Genomic DNA, 21,391 nt, shown 5'->3' with positions numbered 1-21,391 from the left:
GCTAGGCAGTGGGTCCTTAACGTAGTCCTCATGGGTTCAACTCCCGCTCTTGGCGATGTTTGCTGCATGTCTCTCCCCTCTATCTACACCTATAATAATAATTTGAAATACTTTGAAAAATAAAGGCCACTAGTGCCACAAAAACACAAAAAAAAAGACTCTAAGGAACCCTGTGTGTCCTTCCAACACCTCTGATGAGTTTTGTCCACCTCAGTGAAACATAGCTCGTGCTAATGCTGCGTTTTCAGACAGCATGAGTCATGTTTTTTTCAAGGGCTCAGGTTTGGTGACAACTGGGCAGACATAATTTGTTTTCTAGGTACGGCAATACACCATCCTGCTTGCATGTAGAATGAAGTGCAGTGTTAGTCGGCACCTTTTTGTATTCCTGTAGAGGCAGATGATCCCTAATTAGTTGCCCTTCAAAGCCCAGTGCTTAAATTTCAACCTCTACAGCACACTCAAAAAGACTTTTGGACATGTTGATTTGAGAATTTAGGTTTCGGGATCAGACACAGAAAATTTTCTGATCTGCAGAAAAATGAACCTTCCCAAATCTGGATGAAGCGTTCATTATATATTATGCAGATGTTAAGGGGATGATCCTTTGAACTAATCCTGATCATAGGAAGTTGGGGTGCAGCCAGAGCAAGACTTTCCTTACCAACTCATCCCCAGTATTTCAGGGAGATCGCCTTAATTTAACACATATAGTCAGTCAGATGAGTTCTGCTGTGTTTGTTGACAGTTCTGTGGGTTCTGGCCGATTGGCATTAGCACAGCTAGCATCTGCTTTCTGGGAGATTAGATGTTAGCTGCCATGTTTTCCGTTCCGTCTGGTCTTGATGTCTAATCAGCATCGGCAGAAGGCAGCCCAGAAGATGGCAGAGCAGAAATTTGATTTCCTCAGTCCATCTTCGCTTCTCTCAATACCTTCACATTTCTTCTTACTTTATTAAAAAGGTTAAATCAGTATTCTAAATAGCTGCTTTCTTTAGCCTCAGTGCTGACAGCTTGATTATAGTCTCACTGATGGCTCTTTCTGACAAGCTAATAGAGGATATGGAAGCAGCAGGTCTGCCCCTTTCCTGCTCTCTCCCTCTAATATTAAGTGGCTTTGCGGACCTTATGACATCCTCCTTTCTGATTCAGTCTCACATCAACCTCAATGGTCTTTTTTAGGTTTGGTGATGATGTGCAGGAGTGCCTCTTAACATGTTTCTTGACCTACTGGTTTGCTTTGTTGGCTCAGACTGACAGTAAAAGCATTTATGCCCCTTTTCCACTGGCTAGATTGGGCCCTACTCGACTCCACTCTGCTCGCTTTGCAAGCGTTTCCATTACAGTTTTTTGCTCCTGAGCAGGTACGACTGAGGGAGAGTATGGACCACATGTGATGTGAACAGACTGCTGTTTACTGATTGGCCATGGGACTAAGAGAAATGAGGAGGTTTTCACTGAGGTAGTGAAGAGAAAAGTTAATAAAACTTAAGAGCAACTACAATAATATTAAGGACCACATTTGCGGGTCAAATCGAAATATAATTTTACTATTTACAAATTACAAACCATGCCTGAAAGCTGAAAGAAAAGAAAAAGGATACATCAACTTTCTGAATTACATGCAGGTGGTGGGCGCTGTATTTAACATCCTAAACCAGCTGATCACACATAAAATCAGATGTTCAGACACACAAGCATTTCCCCCAAAGCACACAAAACAATACCACCATGAACCAGTGTGTTTGGTTCAGAAATGTATTGACAGTCCTTAAGCGAACCACCATCTGCAGGAGGAGGTTGCAAGCAGAGAGCATCTGCCTATAATCAGACTTCCTGCATCAGATCAAATGGGGGAAAGATCTCGCTGAATCCGCGGAGCACAAATATCCAATCTATTCAACATTCCAACCTAATATCCTTGTCCTCATTGTTGCCATGGCTGAGACAAAAACGTCCTCATAAAGCCCAAAGTTGTAACTTCTACAGGTAAACTCTCTAGTCCAGACAGCAGCATCTCTCCTCTCTGCTCTCCTGCCACACCCCTCACATCAGAACCCCTGAGCTGTATTAAAAAAGCTCTGGCTGGACTGTGGTCCAGATAATTATTCCATTGGATCATTTTACACATGAAAAAACATATATAAGACATTCTTGCATATACAATAATACAAGCATTATTAGTAATTAGTTGTTTTTGTTTTCTATTTAATAACACTAGAATCGTCAGTAATGTCAATAGCAGCACAGCAAGCATTGACGGCTGGAGGCGGAGCTGCAGCCACCATAGCTTAAACCTTCAGTGGGTCTGTGGTACCGTACTGAGTAGAGCGAAACCGAGTGGAGCAGAGCCTCCTAAATCTAGCCAGTGGAAAAGGGGCAATGGTGAATAGAAAAAGCTCTGACTATTATCACTTAAGTTAACTTTGACTTGTTTTGTTTGTGTGTCATTATCATACTGTTAAATAAGGTTCGTAAATATTTTCTTGAAGCCATTTACCAACATACAGTACAGACCAAAAGTTTGGACACACCTTCTCAAGAGTTGTCTTTATTTTCATGACTATGAATATTGTAGCTTCACACTGAAGGCATCAAAACTATGAATTAACACATGTGGAATTATATACTGAACAAAAAAGTGTGAAACAACTGAAAATATGTCTTATATTCTAGGTTCTTCAAAGTAGCCACCTTTTGCTTTGATTACTGCTTCGCACACTCTTGGCATTGAGGACGTCCAAATTTTTGGTCTGTACTGTACATCTGTCTTACTTTAATGGCATGTTCTCTTGTCTTTCCCATTTTGGAACATGACTAAGCAGTTTGGGTCCGTCATGACATCGTTGAAGTCCTGGGAAACAAGAAGTCTAATTAAAGTTTAAAACACTTTAATAAGCCTAAAAAAAAACTATAGCTAAGAGAAAAAAACAATGATTCAGCTAAAATTTGTTTTAATAGGAATCGCTGATGACTGCAACCAATAAATGTACAACTGGGAATTTGGTTGACAACTATTTTCTGACAAGCATGCAAATTAATTGTTTTAAGTGTGAGGCTATGTTACTGCAATAAAAGTTACATTTATTTTAAGGCTTTTTACACATCTTTTTATGTATATCCCAAGCAAAGCGAGTTACCTGCCACCATACGATGCTTTGTGTAATTATAAAGGCTTAAAGCAGTCTGGAGTTTAGTTATCTGGGGTTATTTTACTCGTTTTCTCGTTCATTCTTCAGCCTTTCCACTAAGCTCATAAAGTCTGCGTTCATTTACTCTGACATCTTTAGTAGTGCAGGTGATGGATAGCTAGAACGGGACCAGTCTGTGCTCTATAAATAAATATCCTTTCATATGGTTTGAGGTTGGTGTAATGAGCAGGGAATTTAAAGCTTTCAGTTCTTCTGGGTTGTATAAGTTGGCTCTGCTTGTCCGGCCTCTGCAGTCCCTCACTCAGACCCTCGTTTTCACCCTCTCTCTCTCTCTCTCTCTCTCTCTCTCTCTCTCTCTCTCCGTCTCTCTGCCTTTGTTTCAGTTCTGCTGCAGTACTCAGCCCTGCCTGCAAATGAGCACCATTGACAGAGCAATTATTCAGCATGGGCCAAGCCCCGCACCCCTCCTTTGCACCTCACGGATACGCTCATGCCGCATTTGCTGACATGTTTGGGTGTTTTGTGCATTCATAATCTGAGCGCCTCAGAGCAAGAATGCGGATGGGATGAACGCAGGGGGATGAATAAAATGTGCTTCTGGAGATTTAAAGTGGAAGAGAATGTCTTTCATCTTTAAAATCAATTCCCCCCAGGGGGGTTGGATGAGCCTCATCTCCCTTTCAAATATGAATTAATGGGCAAAATATGGACACGTTTCTTGTGCTCAGACATGGCAAAAACCCATCGCTCCCCAACCCCCATCTCTTCCCCTCTCCAATGCGACGCAGACACTGGTTTCAGCCCTGACTGTCGGTGTGTACACTGGTGGAGGGGATGCAAGGCGGCATGCTGATTGGCTTGCTGTGTGTGTGTGTGTGTGTGTGTGTGTGTGTGTGTAAGCTGCAGCAGTGTGCTCTTGCCGGCTCTGTTAGTCGGCGTAAAAAAACATCAGTCATCTCCGCGAGTGCACCGCTGCCCCGATGACTCCAGTTCTCCCTCTTCTGTCTCTTTCTCATCTGTTTCTTTCTTCTCCTCTCTCTGCAGAAGCCGCTGCCCTCCCTTTGGTCCATCGCTGCAGACACCAAAAACGAGACCTACCTCACCAGGTAAGCCGGTCCATGCCATATTATGCATTTTATTACAGATGCAGGCAACTGCATTGAAATCATCTGGAATATGCAGAAACAAATCACCTCACCATCAACTATTTTTCAGCTTTTGTACCTTGGGGCTTTCCTTTCTTACCTTTAATTTCAAATCAATATTTTTTTCTTTGTCCTTCTCTTTTTGTTTGCAGAAATTGAAATTACTCAGGAAATTTGCAGCTGGTGACCTATCGAAGACAATTGAGTGAAAATATAGCTGATGTTCTGATAAGCCCAGGGCTGGTTCTGTGGGTTTTTTTGTGACCTTTAGTCTTTGTGACACTCTCCGTCTAGACAACACTGATTATTCAGCAACCAGCATACTGTGAGAGCATATTTTGAGAAAATCATTTATCTGCTTTATTTTAGAAATATGTCGTATGTTTAAAACTTTACATCACTCATAGCCAGTGGATTGTAGGTGGTTTCTCAATGGGGAGTAAAATAAAGCCGAGCGAGACCACAGGACCCGTTAGGCTGTCTGTTCTCATTGGCGGAGCTGGCTGTCAAAAGTTCTCTTGACAACTCGGTCAGGGTGCGTTTTGGAGCAGGTGGTGATAGATGAATAAAAATGTCACCCCCTTCTTGCTCTCCAGTTATTACAAGCCTTTATGCTCCTGCTTTGATCTGGCTTTGATCTTTGGAAGATCTAGTTGGAAGAAAATGGAACAAATGTTGTGTTTGGTTGATTATTAATGTGTTATTTCCCTTTTAATTGTGCTGCATTTGTAAGGGAAATGTATTTATGGGTTGATCAGCAGAGTAGAGTATGTGTCTTGTACCCATACAATATGTTCCAAATATTCCTCTTCCAGTGCCAAACAGCTTATTGTTTTATTGACTCTTGTCTGGTGTCATTTATTGGACTGGATGATGGAAGTTTGATGAAACAATGCAAACTGACAACTAATTGTTCTGTTAGCAAAGAGGGGCCTCAGTAATGCATAAGAGAACTGTACCCAACCACCTAATGCTGGTTACCAGCTTGGTCACACACTGCTGTGGGATGGTATCCGATTCCTCAGCCAGCGTTTGTTGCAAGTCAGCTTCTTTGGTTGTGTCAGTCACTCTCAGACACCTAAGCTGAACCCACAACTTTTCAATGGGGTTGAGGTCAGGGCTGCAGGCACTAAAGTGTTTTGTCATACCTTTTTATGGCTGTTTTAAACTCCTTTAATAAAGATGCCACACGTATGTGGCATTTGGTGGTGTTCTTTCTTCCCCATCTGTTGATTTGAATTGTCAGCCAGCTGTATGTCTTGGCTGTAGCAGGGTCATGCTATAAGTTTAAAACAAAACAAACAAGGTTGAAAACCACTGCTCCCAGGGGAAACATAGCAGTAAATTAGGGGACTAAGTATGTCTGCTGGTACAATAAACCAAAACAGGTAACTCAGCTAATCAGATATTTAACATGACCATGTATAGAGGCTGTAGTCCTCGATGCGGTCCTGGACCCGGCAACCTTTGCCGAATGTTTCCCCCTCTCTCTGCCCCTCTTTCCTGTCTTCCTACTGTCAAAAGGTGAAAGATAAAGGTCTCTAGTGCCGAAAAAATATCTTCATCAGATCAAAACTAACTATGATTCTTTAGTCAGGATTATCATGCTGTCAGAATTTCAGACTGGCTTAGTCTGACGTATTCTGTGTCCTGCCACTCTAATGTAACTTTTATTTTGGAACTGAACTTAATCCATAAAAAGTCAGATGTTACTATTGTATTTTGTTGAAGTCACGGTATAACCCTCTTCTCCACCTGTTGCTTTGAGCTGTCAGTCAGCTGTATGTTATGATGGAGGAATGGGCTTTTCGGGTCAAAAGCTGCTCCCATTATACTATTGCTTTAGGGAAAATATTCTGCACTATGAGCCACATTACTTGGAAACTATCTGATTCTAGAATTTTTTGCACAAGTAATCAGAATCTCACAATGACTTAGTCTTAGTCTTTAGAAAAACCCTTAGCAATGAGTTAAAGCAGTTGGCATGTACAATATGTTTGTAAAATAAACAGCCTGTTAACTCATAATCCTGTTAGCAATACCTTTTCAGCTGCCTATTATAACTTTTAATGAGGTAAATGGTAAAAAAGGCAGTATTAAGTGAAATTATGTGAAGCAATACGTCACATTTTTGCATAATGTCAAAATATCATAGAGGCGTAGTTGCTCTCTTTCTGCATGCATTTTATATTGTTCTTTCTTCTAAACTTTTAAAATTCAAAATTAATATTTAAATTTATTTGGAAAAATATCACTTGTCAGTTTTATGTTTTGTCTAAATTATTCAACAACTGTTACAGTTTAAACAAGAAAAGTAACATTAAAGCCTGTTTCTAAGTGGAAAGCTGGCTTGATCTGCTTGCCACTTTGACAATAATAAAAAGACACAATGATAAAGACAACAACGCCAGAAAATTATTACAACGCTTCTCTCCATTTCTGACTATGTTTAGCTCAGGCAACAGTGATTGTTCAGTGCCGTACGTTTTTTTTTCTGTCAAGCATGGTAGCGGACCGGGGACGGTTTGTGCTTGTCAGCACCCAGGGCAGCTATAACTATAAATAGAGAAAGAGCAAAAAATTTGAATGTTTAGCCTATCTAAGAGTTTACTTGTTTTGTGCTGATAAAGTCATCTTTTCATCAGCAGAGCAAGATAGCATGGCAGTCCCAGCCCAAACGTTTTATTTTGCTGCTCTACAGGGATAAACAATTTTTTTATGTTTGGTCTAAGAAACAATAGACTTGATTAGGACAGAAAGAAGCTTGTGTTCATCAGAAAAAACTCATTTAAACTGGGAAGCATGGTGGTTCACCTATTATGGTTTGGGTTTGTTTGCACGCACAGTGCAATCACTACCGTTATGTTAAAAAAGTACAACAGTTTTCCTGTTTACTGATAGCAGTTGTGTTTTATGCTGTGAAGCATGGTGGTGGAACTGTTATGGTATGTGATTGAGTCCTTCCACTGTAACAGGCTATGTTGTTCTGCGTCAAATAAAAGTGAAGCCATTGTGAGGCAACGATAATCAGACATTTTCTAAGTATGTTTGTCCATAATAGTTGACAATCAAAACATGAAGGGTTGCGTAGCGACAGAGTCAACATCCAGATCTGAATTGTGCTGAAATGCTCTGGTGGACTGTTATGCAAATCGCCCACATAAAGTTATTTCTGCTGCCTAAATAAATATAAGCTTTTTCCATCATATTCAAAACACTAATTAGTCCTGCAGTGAGGCTATAATGTTGACATTTTATCTGCGTGCCCTGTTTTGATCAAATCTGTGACTGGGAGTCTAAAGGATCCATCACATCTTCAACGGCGTGATGGGCTGCACTCCCTCCACCCGTCATCTCTGTCCATCCCTGTTTCCGTCTGCCTCCATGGTTGCTGGGCAGCTACCAGGCCTGCTGTCTCCTCTCTGGAAACCAACACGGGATGACACACAATGGCGTAGGACGGGATGACGAAGGGGGCAAACACGCCCTTCTTCTGTCCTCGTTTTTGGGGACCCAAACAGAGGCCTATGCCTCCCCAAACACCCCCCACACCTACTGCAATTCCTGCACCGTCAGCCGTAGTTGTTGTTTGGATGTTAGGACATTGCTAGAGTCAGTTAACAAACCGTTGCTGCGTCTGTAGAGCAGGAGCCGTGGGAGGTAGAAACGTTGCTTTGGAGTCAGCTACGCCTATACTTCAAGCTGGTGTTAGTCAGCAAGGCATTTGAAATCTATAAACGTAGGTGTTAAAAAAGTTCCAAATGTGGAAAACAAGGTCTTTGTTTTTCTTCTGCATGTCTGTCACTTTTCTATAAAACTGCCATTATTCCTGCTTTTCACCCTGTGCAGACTCAAGCTACAACTGAATTCTCACTGGTGAAGGTGTTACAAATCCTTGTATTCTCATGGAGGTCTGTGGTAAATGTGTGAGAAGGTAGCAAAGCAGGAAACCGGTACTCACAGTACCTTTTGACATTACAACTCAGATTACATGAACTGTACAGGCTTTTTTTTTTTACATTTCTGGGGTATTTTCTTTCCATCACAAGGCTTTTCATCAAATCTCACTGTACATTTAGCTGCACTCAGACCAACTTGCTGTTAATCTTAAGCAAGTTTTGCCCTGCTGGTAACACAAATCTGTACCAAACTCTTTAGAAACAGAGCTTTCCAACATGTGATGCCATTTTGAAGCAAATTGAGCAAATGTCTGCTCCTATGCACGGGAGTGGAACTGTCATGCTCAGCTCTTAGCCATGCTCTGTATTAAAATGTTGGAGAAACATTAATATAGCAATTCTTGTCTTTTTCTGACAAGAAATGCTTCATATTGAATTTGCTCATTGGCTCCATCTTTCTGTTCAGAGGTAATTTCCTCCTAACGTGTCAAGATTAGGCAAAAAAAGGTTCAGCATCTGCAGCCCTGCATCTACATTATTGCTCCATGCTTGCATTCCTAACCCCGAAACAATTTCATAGAAATAAAATTGCTGCCTCCAGGCTACGGGTCTCCCTGCCTTGCGATCGTTCTGTTGATTGATGAATGTCATGCTCTCAGGAGACTTTTATTGAGACCCGTTTTGTCACCTGTTTTTACTTTTAAAATGCAGCTGTTGCCTTCAGGGCACAACTGCCAACAGCTGCTACTTTTACATTGAAAAAATCGTTTTACATGCTTTTAAGCTTTTAAGCAGTGAAAGCTGTTTTATTTGCCTTACTGTTCTCTAATTGGATGTGGGATATTAAAAGGTAGTTGGCAATGAAAAGATTTCCTGAGTCAAAATGAAACCATTTTTTTGACTGAGTTTTCATATAGACCAACAGCGACTGAGAAAGTTCAGGAACCAAAACCACATTTCTCACGGCTCCCTGCCCTAATCCGGATATTACTGTCATCGAAAGCAGCAGCTTTTGACCCGAAGTTACGTCTGACTTTAGAAAGTATTAAAATAACTGGATTCAGTGTTCCAATTGAAAGTTGCTCCACAAGAAAAAAAAGATTGGGGTTTCCTCAACTTTTAGGTTCACTCTGACCTTCTATTGGCTGATGCTGCATAATTTAAGTTCCTGTTTATGAGTTTATAAGGAGTAAAGGTGATGTAAAAGTTTAACATCACACTGTTGAATCACACAAAGGAAAGTTTAATGGAAAGGTAATGATGAACCAAAACTACTCTGAAATGGTTAACGCAGAACAAAAGCTCATATTTTGTGTAATCTGCAATTAAGAAGAAAACAAACAAAAAAAAAAACTCAGATAACTCCCCTCTTGCATGTATTAGGCATCCATGTTTTTTCTGGAGGTGCGTGCTGCCCCTGAGATGAGCACATTCGTCTCCCTGTGTGTGGGGAGAAGGAGGCTGTCAGTGTGAATTATAGATGAGGAAGTGGGGGTGACAGGCAATTTAAAAAGGGAGGAAGCTGGAAGACCTCAGAGGAGAGTTGCTGTCTGATTTTAGACCGGACCCCCAGGTTGAACCACAAACTCAGACTGCACAAAACACAGCTGGGTTAGTTGTCACAGGCTATAAATCAGTCTTGGAGGTACATTGCTAGATCATACCAGCTGTTAGAAACTCAGAGATTTACCTTGAAATTTAGTTAGTGCTTTGATCCTGTACTTTGCAATGGTGAAAATACCACCACCAATACCATATAGGGTCTGATCATCTAAAATAAATAATGTGAATGGCGGCTTCAGTCGCCTTTTCAGGCATTGCCTGGCCAAGCCATAGGAGCCAAAGCTCGACCACCAGGTGAGCTCCTTCCAAGGCCGGGTTTCAGGAGGGTGTCCTGGGCTTCCTTTTTCGCACAAGGTTCATCTAATATTGTGGTCAACTGTCATCAAGGTCTTAAAAATCACTCTTAGTCTGGCTCCCCTGGGGCCAGTTTCCCATGAGAGACCCTGCCAGGGGCTAACACCCTGGACAATATAGTTCCGATGATCACAGGGTCACCAAAACCTGTCCTCCACATTAATTATGGCGGATCTACAGAGCGGGTGTTGTAAAGGGTAATTGCCAGATTACGGTTTATGTATTTATATCCCACAGTCAGCTGGTTGCACAATAATACATCCAGTTTGACTGATGGAAACGGAGATTTCAGTTTCAACAAGAGACATTAGCTGTTACCTAATTTATGAAACATATTTCTCCCATTCCCCCCCTTTTTGATCATTTTAATAAAGATGAACACAATTTATCTGGTCAGAGGAGCACTGAGATTTGGATTCATTTCCTGTTTCTCTTTCCTTGTGACGAGACGAAATTTGTGGATTAGATCAGCCTCTGACCTCTTTCTTCATCCTTCCCTCATTTTGTGCCTTCTATACGACCCATTTGATCTTCCTTGGAGGTGGAGGAGCACATAGGTCAACTCAGAGGTGAGAATAGCTAAAACTGTTGATGTTTTCCACCTTTTCCAGTGATCCAAAAGGAAACAGCTTGTTTTCTAGACTGTTGATCACAGCTATTGAGCCATTCTGAGTGATGAACACAATTTGATCATAAGCTAAAGCTTGTGGATCACTGATAAGATTGTGGTTATCAAATTATCAGCACAGCTTCCTGTAAAAGCAGCTGAGTTTGGCGATAAGATGAGATGTTGCTTAGGTACTTAGTTTGATGACAAGATATGGGAATCAGAGGGCAGATTCCATTTCTGGAGCTTTGGAAACTGAATCACAATGAATAAAATACCCTAAATGATTCTAGACTTTATATTTCAACAGTTGACTAAATACATTTGCTCTCATTCATGTAAAAAATTGATTGTTCCTGTAGAAAAAGAGAAAATTAGGATTTAGAACATTTTTAATATTGACAAAATAAACTTTTTCCTGTTAGCACCATTTAGAATTTGGAACTTAATGATAGATCAATATCAACAAGAAGAAGCTGTTTTCAAGTTATTTAAATCCAGCAAATGCTGAGTCACTGGTTGCCATGGTGACCCTTAGCTTTTGAGGTAAGTTCTCAACTCTTTGCAGCAGACACACAAACAGAACACAAGCCTCAAACAAACAGGTGTTCCCCGAACACAAGAAGCCGCATTGAAAAAGATCTTGAACCGTGAGCAGGAGCACGTTATGGTGGTCACGTGTGTCCATTGTCATGTACATACAGTGTTTTATATAGCCGCTATGACAGGGTAAAATGATCCTTTTATTCCAGTTTACGGATAAAAAAATCAGTGGTTCAGTATAATGGGAGGGAGTTAGTGTTTCAGTGTGTGCACCTTGTACTCTTACTTGATTTAACTGAAAACTGCAAGTCCTTCAGCAATATGAAACACGTTGAGGGGAAGCAGACAAAAATACCTACATTTTGATGTATTAATTGTATATGTTAAGATAAAACTGGGGGCCAGAGAGTGGATTAAACATAAATGTTTTAAAAAACTTTGCTGGGTTAGAACCTAGAATGTGTGACATCATCATCTTTGCATAATGTCGGTTCACAAACTGTAATTTTGTAAAAATGTTCAAAGTTAACAAACGGCATTTGAATACAGTGAAGCTTAGCTTTTTGTGACCTGTTTAAACTTTAAAAGGTAGAAGCACCTTTAAAAGCATGGCTGACCTTTCAAGCCCAAAAAAAAGCTTTGACTTCCAATTCCTTTTAAAACAATCCCAGTAATCTATGGGAAAAGTTTAGTTTTTTTTAAATTATTTAAACACAGTACAATGTATAACTTACAAAAGGCAAAGCCTAATATTTCCAATAGATTATGTGGTTTTATGTATTTTTATATAGTTTCAAGTTTGACAAATGTGCATTTTTGCTTTCATACTTTTAGTTTTATAGCAAACTCGGCAGATTAGAATGATTTACCATTGGTGTAAACAAGTGCTTCAGTTTGCTGCTTCTATTCCTGTCGTTTCCTGATATTTTTGGGGCAGGATGTAACCACAAATCTCTCTGTGTTTTTACCCTCTCTCTTCATTCCCCTTTCTTCTTCATAAAGTAAGCTTGCTGTGCTGGCTCCACCTCCAATGAAAGAGAAATTACTTCCTGCTACACTCTTTTTTTTTTTTCTTTTTAGAGTTGCTTTCCTTTTATTTATGACATGAAGCAGCTTCCCTTTAGAGAACTATTCAACTTTGTCTCTTTTTTTTCTTCGGAAGAGATTAAAGAAAAATCCTTAAAAATCTGCCAAGAAACAAAATAAATCCATCTTTTTGTTTTGGTTATTCCTCTAATTTGTCACTGTTCTAATTTGTGCTTTTAGATCAAAAGCTCATAACAGGCAAGTGGATTCCCATGTTTAGTTTACTGAAGACAAATCATTTTCATACAGTAAACATATCATGTTTGTCCCTCTTGTCCATGACAAGCGTTAACAGTTGATATGGGAAAATCTCACAGAAAAAGATTCAGCTGGGCAGCCAACCAGCCAATACTTAAAATATGGCCTCCATATGGTTTGGAGTTTCGATTGTCTGCATGTTACATACTGGTCTCTAATTTATAGTGGTCTGTTGTTAATATTCTATGTAGGTTTGATGTAGGTTTAGATGCTTTATTAAAATTAAAGTGATATCCTTAATACTGATTTGAGACCTAGCTAAGACCTACATAGGGTGTTCTATTGGCTTTGCAGATATGAACTGTATTTAGCCCACCGCTTAGAGCCAGTCTAGCCAGGGCAAAGTCCATATAGGGCCCATGTAGGTAAGAAATGGACTGAAAAATGGGTCCCACACGGTTTTATCAACAGGTTGCATAATGGTCCTGTGTTAATTGCCTTAAGTGGTTTGATATAGAAAACATACTGTAAACATGGGACCCATATAGATTCTAGATGTGTTGGACCTGATTTTTTTTAAATGCCAGTTTAAGAATAAGTAAGATGTACATAAGGTTTGTATTTAGTTAACCCTGTTCCTTAAAGGAATTTTATCATTAGCCTAGGTTCCATTGACCATGAATAAAATCCATATGGGGCCTATTTTTAGACTTGGGAGCATTTTCTTGTAAGGCTATATGTACTGGGAATACTAGGAGCGCAGAAGTATCAATGCATCTAAACAGTGGTAGGTACAGTAACTTACTAGACTAGTGGCTGTTGCATGCTGGTCAAAGTGTGTTCATTTGATTTTTCTTGTGTCATCCTTCTGCCAACTTGCCATGCCCTGTTAATGAAAAGTAGCCAATATGGCTAAATCCTGAATGTTTACATGATAGACTGAGATATTCACGTTGATTAATTTTCTATTGTGCCTTTTAAAGATAAGTTAAAAAATATATATTAATAGTAAAAGAACTTTAAATTAGTGAGATATCTGCCACCAGCCTGGTTAACAAAGCCCGGAAACCATCCTGACACTGTCCCTTTCCCCCACACCCCCCCTTTTTTTGCTGACAGGACACTTGTAACTTGTAACTCTATGTGTTACATTAACGCTCAGCTTGGACTCCTGCTTTACTTGCACTGCTTTACTTGCACAATGATCACCTGCACTGTTGTATTGCTCTTGCATCTTATACTGCTCTATATTTACTCTCACTCACTTAAAACTGTGCACATATATTTATATTATATTGTAGATATGTTTATACTGTTTAATTTGTACTGTATTGCACCGACTACGCCAAAACAAATTCCTTGTATGTCCAAAAACGTACTTGGCAATAAAGCTTTTCTGATTCTGATTCTGATTCTGATTCTGATTCTTCTCTTCTTTTTTACATTTGGCTCCAACCTTTTTTATTCAAAGTTCAGTGGCAAAAACAGGACAGCATAAAGGTATAGTCACATAATCATCTACTAATAAAAGGTAATATGGTAATACAGGTCCTTCTCAAAATATTAGCATATTGTGATAAAGTTCATTATTTTCCATAATGTCATGATTAAAATTTAACATTCATATATTTTAGATTCATTGCACAGTAACTGAAATATTTCAGGTCTTTTATTGTCTTAATACAGATGATTTTGGCATACAGCTCATGAAAACCCAAAATTCCTATCTCACAAAATTAGCATATCATTAAAAGGGTCTCTAAACGAGCTATGAACCTAATCATCTGAATCAACGAGTTAACTCTAAACACCTGCAAAAGATTCCTGAGGCCTTTAAAACTCCCAGCCTGGTTCATCACTCAAAACCCCAATCATGGGTAAGACTGCCGACCTGACTGCTGTCCAGAAGGCCACTATTGACACCCTCAAGCAAGAGGGTAAGACACAGAAAGAAATTTCTGAACGAATAGGCTGTTCCCAGAGTGCTGTATCAAGGCACCTCAGTGGGAAGTCTGTGGGAAGGAAAAAGTGTGGCAGAAAACGCTGCACAACGAGAAGAGGTGACCGAACCCTGAGGAAGATTGTGGAGAAGGGCCGATTCCAGACCTTGGGGGACCTGCGGAAGCAGTGGACTGAGTCTGGAGTAGAAACATCCAGAGCCACAGTGCACAGGCGTGTGCAGGAAATGGGCTACAGGTGCCGCATTCCCCAGACCTGGGCTACAGAGAAGCAGCACTGGACTGTTGCTCAGTGGTCCAAAGTACTTTTTTCGGATGAAAGCAAATTCTGCATGTCATTCGGAAATCAAGGTGCCAGAGTCTGGAGGAAGACTGGGGAGAAGGAAATGCCAAAATGCCAGAAGTCCAGTGTCAAGTACCCACAGTCAGTGATGGTCTGGGGTGCCGTGTCAGCTGCTGGTGTTGGTCCACTGTGTTTTATCAAGGGCAGGGTCAATGCAGCTAGCTATCAGGAGATTTTGGAGCACTTCATGCTTCCATCTGCTGAAAAGCTTTATGGAGATGAAGATTTCATTTGTCAGCACGACCTGGCACCTGCTCACAGTGCCAAAACCACTGGTAAATGGTTTACTGACCATGGTATCACTGTGCTCAATTGGCCTGCCAACTCTCCTGACCTGAACCCCATAGAGAATCTGTGGGATATTGTGAAGAGAACGTTGAGAGACTCAAGACCCAACACTCTGGATGAGCTAAAGGCCGCTATCGAAGCATCCTGGGCCTCCATAAGACCTCAGCAGTGCCACAGGCTGATTGCCTCCATGCCACGCCGCATTGAAGCAGTAATTTCTGCCAAAGGATTCCCGACCAAGTATTGAGTGCATAACTGTACATGATTATTTGAAGGTTGACGTTTTTTGTATTAAAAACACTTTTCTTTTATTGGTCGGATGAAATATGCTAATTTTGTGAGATAGGAATTTTGGGTTTTCATGAGCTGTATGCCAAAATCATCTGTATTAAGACAATAAAAGACCTGAAATATTTCAGTTAGTGTGCAATGAATCTAAAATATATGAATGTTAAATTTTCATCATGACATTATGGAAAATAATGAACTTTATCACAATATGCTAATATTTTGAGAAGGACCAGTATATGTCTTTTTCTCCACAGTGCGTTCTCCTTTCCTTGCCCCTTTACTTGTAGATTGCTTTCCCTCTTCTTTAATAAGTCATCCACATTTCTGTTTGCAGAAACTCCCTTTTGTACTCCTAAATGCTTGTTTTGGCGTTTAAAACCCCCTGATGATCAGTTCACTCTTTAATGTTAACAGGATGCTATGTGTTCCACCTCTTTACAATCCCAGAGCTCCACAAATCTCCCTTTCTTCGTATCTTGGACCAAGATTTAACTCCTTTATCCTTTGGCTGAGCCCCAGCGGGCTGATCCAAGAATTTAACAAATCCTAAAAACAGCTCAGTAGAGCAGTTGGTCTACTTGGCACAAGAAGGATGCTCGTAATAACTTGTTGGTACAAAATTACCATCCCTGCAGTTACCTTGGATACTCTCCTCCTAACCTCTGCTTCTTCTTTTATTAGTCTGTTGTGCTGTAGTTCTTCTTGCTGCATTAATGTTCTTGTCTCAAAGGAAGGTTTTCCAGTTTTTCAGAATACCAAAAACACATCTCAATCGTGCAGATTCTAATGTTTATTTTTGCTGATCTCTCATTTTTATCACAGGTCTGAGCAGACGGTTCCACTAAACACTTTCCTGGTTCAATAATCAGGGGAGATCACTTCTCAGCTCAGGTAAGTTAACACATTATACTGAAGTAAAAATAAATATTCAGTCTTCTGAGAGGTTACAGATAATACAGGTATTATACAGTTGAAGTAGCTGGATTGATTAATAAGAAGTGATATTTCAATGTATCTTGTTTAAATGTGTATGTTTTACTAATTTTACTCCCGGTGGGCTCCACAAAGCCTCCCTCAAGCTCCAGTGATGAGGGGGGTGAAAAATCCTTCCCCTCAAAGATCTATCTGTGGCGAAACTACCAGTGCCGCTCTGGTCAATCTCGTGTTTCAATATGTCAAATTAAGCCAGCTGACACTTTCCCTCATCCTCCTGATCACACGCCCGTTTAACCCCCTCCGCTCATCCTCACATGTGGCGCAGCCCACTTTGGTCGCATTTTTCTAAATTTGTTTGGGGGCAGGGTTATACTTTTACCTAGGGTTTAGTTCCACTTTAAGCATTTTTTAAACACTTCAGATGATTATTTTACTGTTAGACAAAGATAACCCGAGTAGGTACAAAATGCCGTTTTCAAATCATTATTTCAGTTTTAACTTCCAACATTTGAAGAGATTATTGCTAAAAAGCTCAATCTCAGTTCTGTTGACGTTTTGGTGACAGTTCAGCATTACCATCTGAGAGCATGGCTGAAGTTTTGTGTCGACGGGGTTGGGATAAAAGTTCCTGTTACAGACGTTTCTTTCAATGTTTTGTTTTTTCGTCCATGATAAATGCAAATAGCAGGTAGGCAGTAGGCTGTGGCTCTAAATAAATCCCACTTTATTTAGTCTTGTACACATAAGCACAATAGAAGTTTTTATTTTTGGAAAAATAAATCTTCTGAAAATTCCAGTTTCCATGTAGATGCAAAAGCAGAAAAACAAGATTTGATTAATATAACTTTAACTCTTCTGCTTTTCACTTAAATGGCAAAAAGGAAAAAAAAAAAAAAAAGTAACAAAAACATCCTGTACTGGCTTGGTCCACTGCCAGCTGGTTCATTCAGCTCTACTATCCCTGACATTTCACATTCACTTTTCCCATGACTCACGGGGCCGCAGGAGTCGGCCGTAAGTGGCTGCATTCAGCCAAATGATTGGCTTGGCTCTTCATATGTGTATAATAGCGGGGGTATTGTGCCTGGTTCAGGCTGATGTCATGCGAGATATTTTTGACTGGCAAAAAGCAGTCATTAAGTTTAAACTCCGGTTAGATGTGTTAGTTACTTGAGAGGAAATTGTCTTTAACCAGTCTTCTTTGCACAGTCTGTCCAGATCATCCAGAGTCCTTAGAGGACCTTTTATGCTTTCTTCTCTTTAGTTCATCACAAAAGTGTTCTATAAGATTTAGGTCTGGAGTCTGATGGAAGAATGCTGATTTTATGTCTCTAGGGAACTATTACTGTGTTGACCTGTTCAGATGATTTGCTTTAAGTCATTCCATGCACTTTCAAAAAAGGGAAGAGAAACGGGCCCACATCGCCACAGATCCTCCACCTTACCCTTACAGTAGGCATGAGGGGGTTTTTCAGATCTGTTATTTTACACTAAACAGTAGATGTGAAGTAGCACCTCATGCCTAGACTTTTCATATTTCACATCTATTGTTTTACACCTAACCAATCTGAAATGTTTTATCTAAAACAAAAGCTCAATTAAATGTTTTTATTTGTGTAGAAGAAGCCCTCAAATGTTCTACAAACTGAAGTTAATGCAATATTTCTTTTGTTCATTTCTCTTATTAAAGAAGCTTTATTATAATGACCAGATTCAGTTTTCGTATCACATAATAAATTAACTGAGGATGTATTTACTTTTGACTGTGACAGTAGTTTCTGGGTTAGAGACTTTTCATCTGCAGGGATAAATCAGGGTCTATGTGAGAGATATGTTGGCTTTATTTTGAAGTTATGCAAGCCTTCATTGGCAACACCAGCAGATCGACTGGTTTTAATGGCTTGGCTCCCATTTGTGTCAGCGCAGTTAAGACGGAACCCCGAGGCGGTTCCCCGCTCCGCAGAATCCGGCGACCTATTTCTGGATACATAACATGGTCAGAGTCAGTCTATTTGCTGCTGCCATCCTCTACCAACCACTGACTTCCGCGTTTTGATATCACCATGGGAACAATGACATCGCTGCATCACTGGTTTCCTCTGAAACATTTATTTGAGGATATTGTTGGTACATGCTAAAGTTAAGGAAGGGGAACACCAACTAAAGGCAATAAATGACTGTCAGAAGAGTTTAAGATAAAAAGTATTTGATAAGTTAACAAGGATAAAATGTGACACAAAATTGGTCTGCAAGTGGAGGACTTTTAGAACAGCTGCATACAGGCCTTCATCTGGCCTTCCAAGCGGGTTACCCCTGAGAACCGACAAGATGCTAAAAAATGTCTCCAAACGCCCACAAATATTATCACAGGTCCTGCAGCGGGCTCCTGCTCCTAAGTGAATGCCTGTACTATCAGAAAGAATGGTTTGGGGATGCCTTGAATTCTATGAAGTCTACCATGCATCAGGGGGTACTATAAAAAATTAAGCTGAAGCAGAATTGAGCCCTTCACAATCACCCAAAACCGACCAGTAAATCCTCCAAGGACTGGAGAAGAATTAAGAAATTGAACACCTTTATCTTGATGTTATTGCGATGTGGTGAGGTGACTTGAAATAGGCTGGACCCCCCACGAATATCTCACAGCTGAAGGTGAGGAGTGGGACAACATTTCTTCAGATCGATGTCAGAGATGGTAGATCTCTACAAGAAGTTATTTCAGCTAAAGGGGTTAACACTGGCTGCTAGGGGGTAGGGTGTCCTAAGGTTTTGCAATTAAAATAACTAAATATTTATTAGGTTGTGATATTTTTTTCACAAGTGATTGCTCCCATATTTCTGATATTACGGTGTCTAATCTTTGCTAAGTTTAAACCCCACCCCCATGCCCGCCTCTGTGTAAGCCGGGCTCCACCGCTTACACGGTTTATTCACACATCCCTGACAGCCCTCATTGTGCTTTAATTCTCCTTCATGTGTTGCAAAGTCAATGAAACCTAATCTGCCCATGTGCTGCTGCTGTTACTACTGCTTGAGAAAGAGAAAACCACTGCACTGACTTAATTACAGGTTGAATAACCTCATAGAAAACATGTTTCGTTAAAGAGAATGGTTCTTCCTTCCAGTTTCCCTATCATGCAGCCTCTTGCTTTAGTTATACGTTTTAAAATCATGTAGACTTATTCTTAGACGAGCATCATCAACATTTGGAGCAAGGAAAGTATGACAAGCTTCAAGAGCAGTTCTTTTATGGTTGAGGTAAAGCCAGACAGGACATATTTTATTGGATTTTATGTGAAAGACGAACAAAAAGTGGTGCATAATTGGGGAAGGTAAATGGCAATGTCGTGTTCCAGATTTCCTTAAAAAAAAAAGACTTTTCTAGAAATGTTTTGCCTATTCTTCTCTGTAAATGCCAATTTTCATATCTAATATTCTCAATTGTATTTTGCTCTAGACTTTGACTAGGCCATTTGAACACACAACAATTATTTGATATAACATGGTTTCAACTGGGATTGCCAGTTATGATTTGGGGTTGTTTGGTTTCTGTTTTTTTCTCATGTTTCTCACAGTTTTTGAATCATGCTTCTATTTATTATGTTCCTGGTCATGCTTTAGTTTTTGTCTTCTAGTTCATGTTTTGTCAAGTTTGGTTTTTGGATCTGGTTATGCTTTAGTTTCATGTTTATCTAGTTTCTGTTAGTTTGTATTCAAGAGTCTCTGTTTTGCTCCAGTCACGTTTTGTTCTCTCCTGTCTGTTAATTAACTTTATTCGGTTCACTTGCTGCAAGCTAATCTGTCTCCTTGCTCCACCTGGTTCACGCTCCATAAATACACACCTGTTCAGTTACACATCGCGAAAACATTTCAGATCATGTCACCATCTTTGTTCATGTCTTGTTTTTCGGATCATGCCTCTCTGTGTTCAGATCATGCCATGCTGTCTCGCCTGCCTGTTTATTGTTTTGTTCCTGTGTCCTCTTTTGAGTGAGTTTTTGTTTTTTTCTAAAGATTAAATCTTTTGCACTTACCATCATGCTGCCTGCTCGTCTGCATTCTGGGGTCCTACGCTGCACTCAACCTGACATTGCTCTGTAATTAGGTCCATCTATCTTCTCATAAACTGTGACTAGTTTTCTTGTCCTGGCAGCAACGGGTTTTCTATTGCTTTTTGTGATGTCCAGTCCATGGGGAGAAAATATGGTCGTATTAGTTAAAGATGGAGAAATTTTGCATTTTTTTACTGGTGTTTTAATGGAATCTACACTTTATTTGATCAAATCTAGTTCAAAATCTAAAATACTGCAAATCTGAACTAGATCATTCAACAGTGAATATTTTTATATTGTGATGGGAAAATTGTTCTTGGGGAAATACAAAGGATAATACGGTGTGTGCTTATAAACACATTTTAATGAGAAACAAAAAAATTCTACTGTTTTAAACTTAGTCCGTTTAAAAAAAAAAGTCGTGATAATAACTGCTCTCACACCTACTAATGAATTATTTTAGCTGCCATAAAGTAGTTTTGCTCATCAAAAGCCCTGCTAAAGCCCGCAAAGTTTCACCTTTCAAAGCATCTTGAACTTGAAACTAGGATTCATTGGTTTACGTTTCACTCAGCTGATTAAAACTTGTCCACATCAAAGCAAGCTTTGCAGCCATGGTTTAAGAGAAAACATAGCTGTGGGTTTGAAGCTTGTATCAGAGCTCAACCACGTGTGAACCATGTAGATCCCTAAAGGAGAAGTAACATTTAGTTTTGATGCTATTTGGCTCTGGAACAAACTCCTGGAAAACCTGAGATGTGAAGAAAATGTTGGCTCCTTTAAATCAGGGTTGAAAACATTATGGTTTGCTGTCGCTATCCTATTAGGGGCACAAATTGCTTTATCAGTTCATTTATGCAATGCCTTAGGTATGTATGTATTTGTTTTAAATCTTTTTAAAAATTAGGATTTTTATGGATTTCTTGTTTCCAATGTCTATTTCTTTATTTTCTTGCAAAGCCTTTGGAATTCCATA

At 39.8% G+C, this 21,391-nt stretch overlaps 1 protein-coding gene across 8 annotated transcripts in view; it reads left to right on the top strand.

Annotated features, from left to right (window-relative positions):
- LOC124861765 (microtubule-associated protein 2-like) overlaps positions 1-21,391 on the top strand; it is an 83,511-nt gene that overhangs the window by 25,812 nt on the left and 36,308 nt on the right. For 6 of the 8 annotated variants that reach the window (XM_047355701.1, XM_047355702.1, XM_047355700.1 and 3 more), the window contains exons 2-3: positions 4,197-4,258; positions 16,250-16,318. The gene's annotated coding sequence lies outside the window, so the exon portion shown is untranslated. Of the gene's footprint in view, positions 1-4,052; positions 4,259-14,018; positions 14,048-16,249; positions 16,319-21,391 lie in introns of those variants that run through there. The other 2 variants (XM_047355699.1, XM_047355698.1) reach the window with 2 other exon arrangements.

This window comes from Girardinichthys multiradiatus, chromosome 24, assembly GCF_021462225.1.
Source record: "Girardinichthys multiradiatus isolate DD_20200921_A chromosome 24, DD_fGirMul_XY1, whole genome shotgun sequence".
Taxonomy (NCBI): domain Eukaryota; kingdom Metazoa; phylum Chordata; class Actinopteri; order Cyprinodontiformes; family Goodeidae; genus Girardinichthys; species Girardinichthys multiradiatus.
Note: the sequence above shows the minus strand (reverse complement) of the source record. Positions and strands in the feature narration are given on the sequence as shown.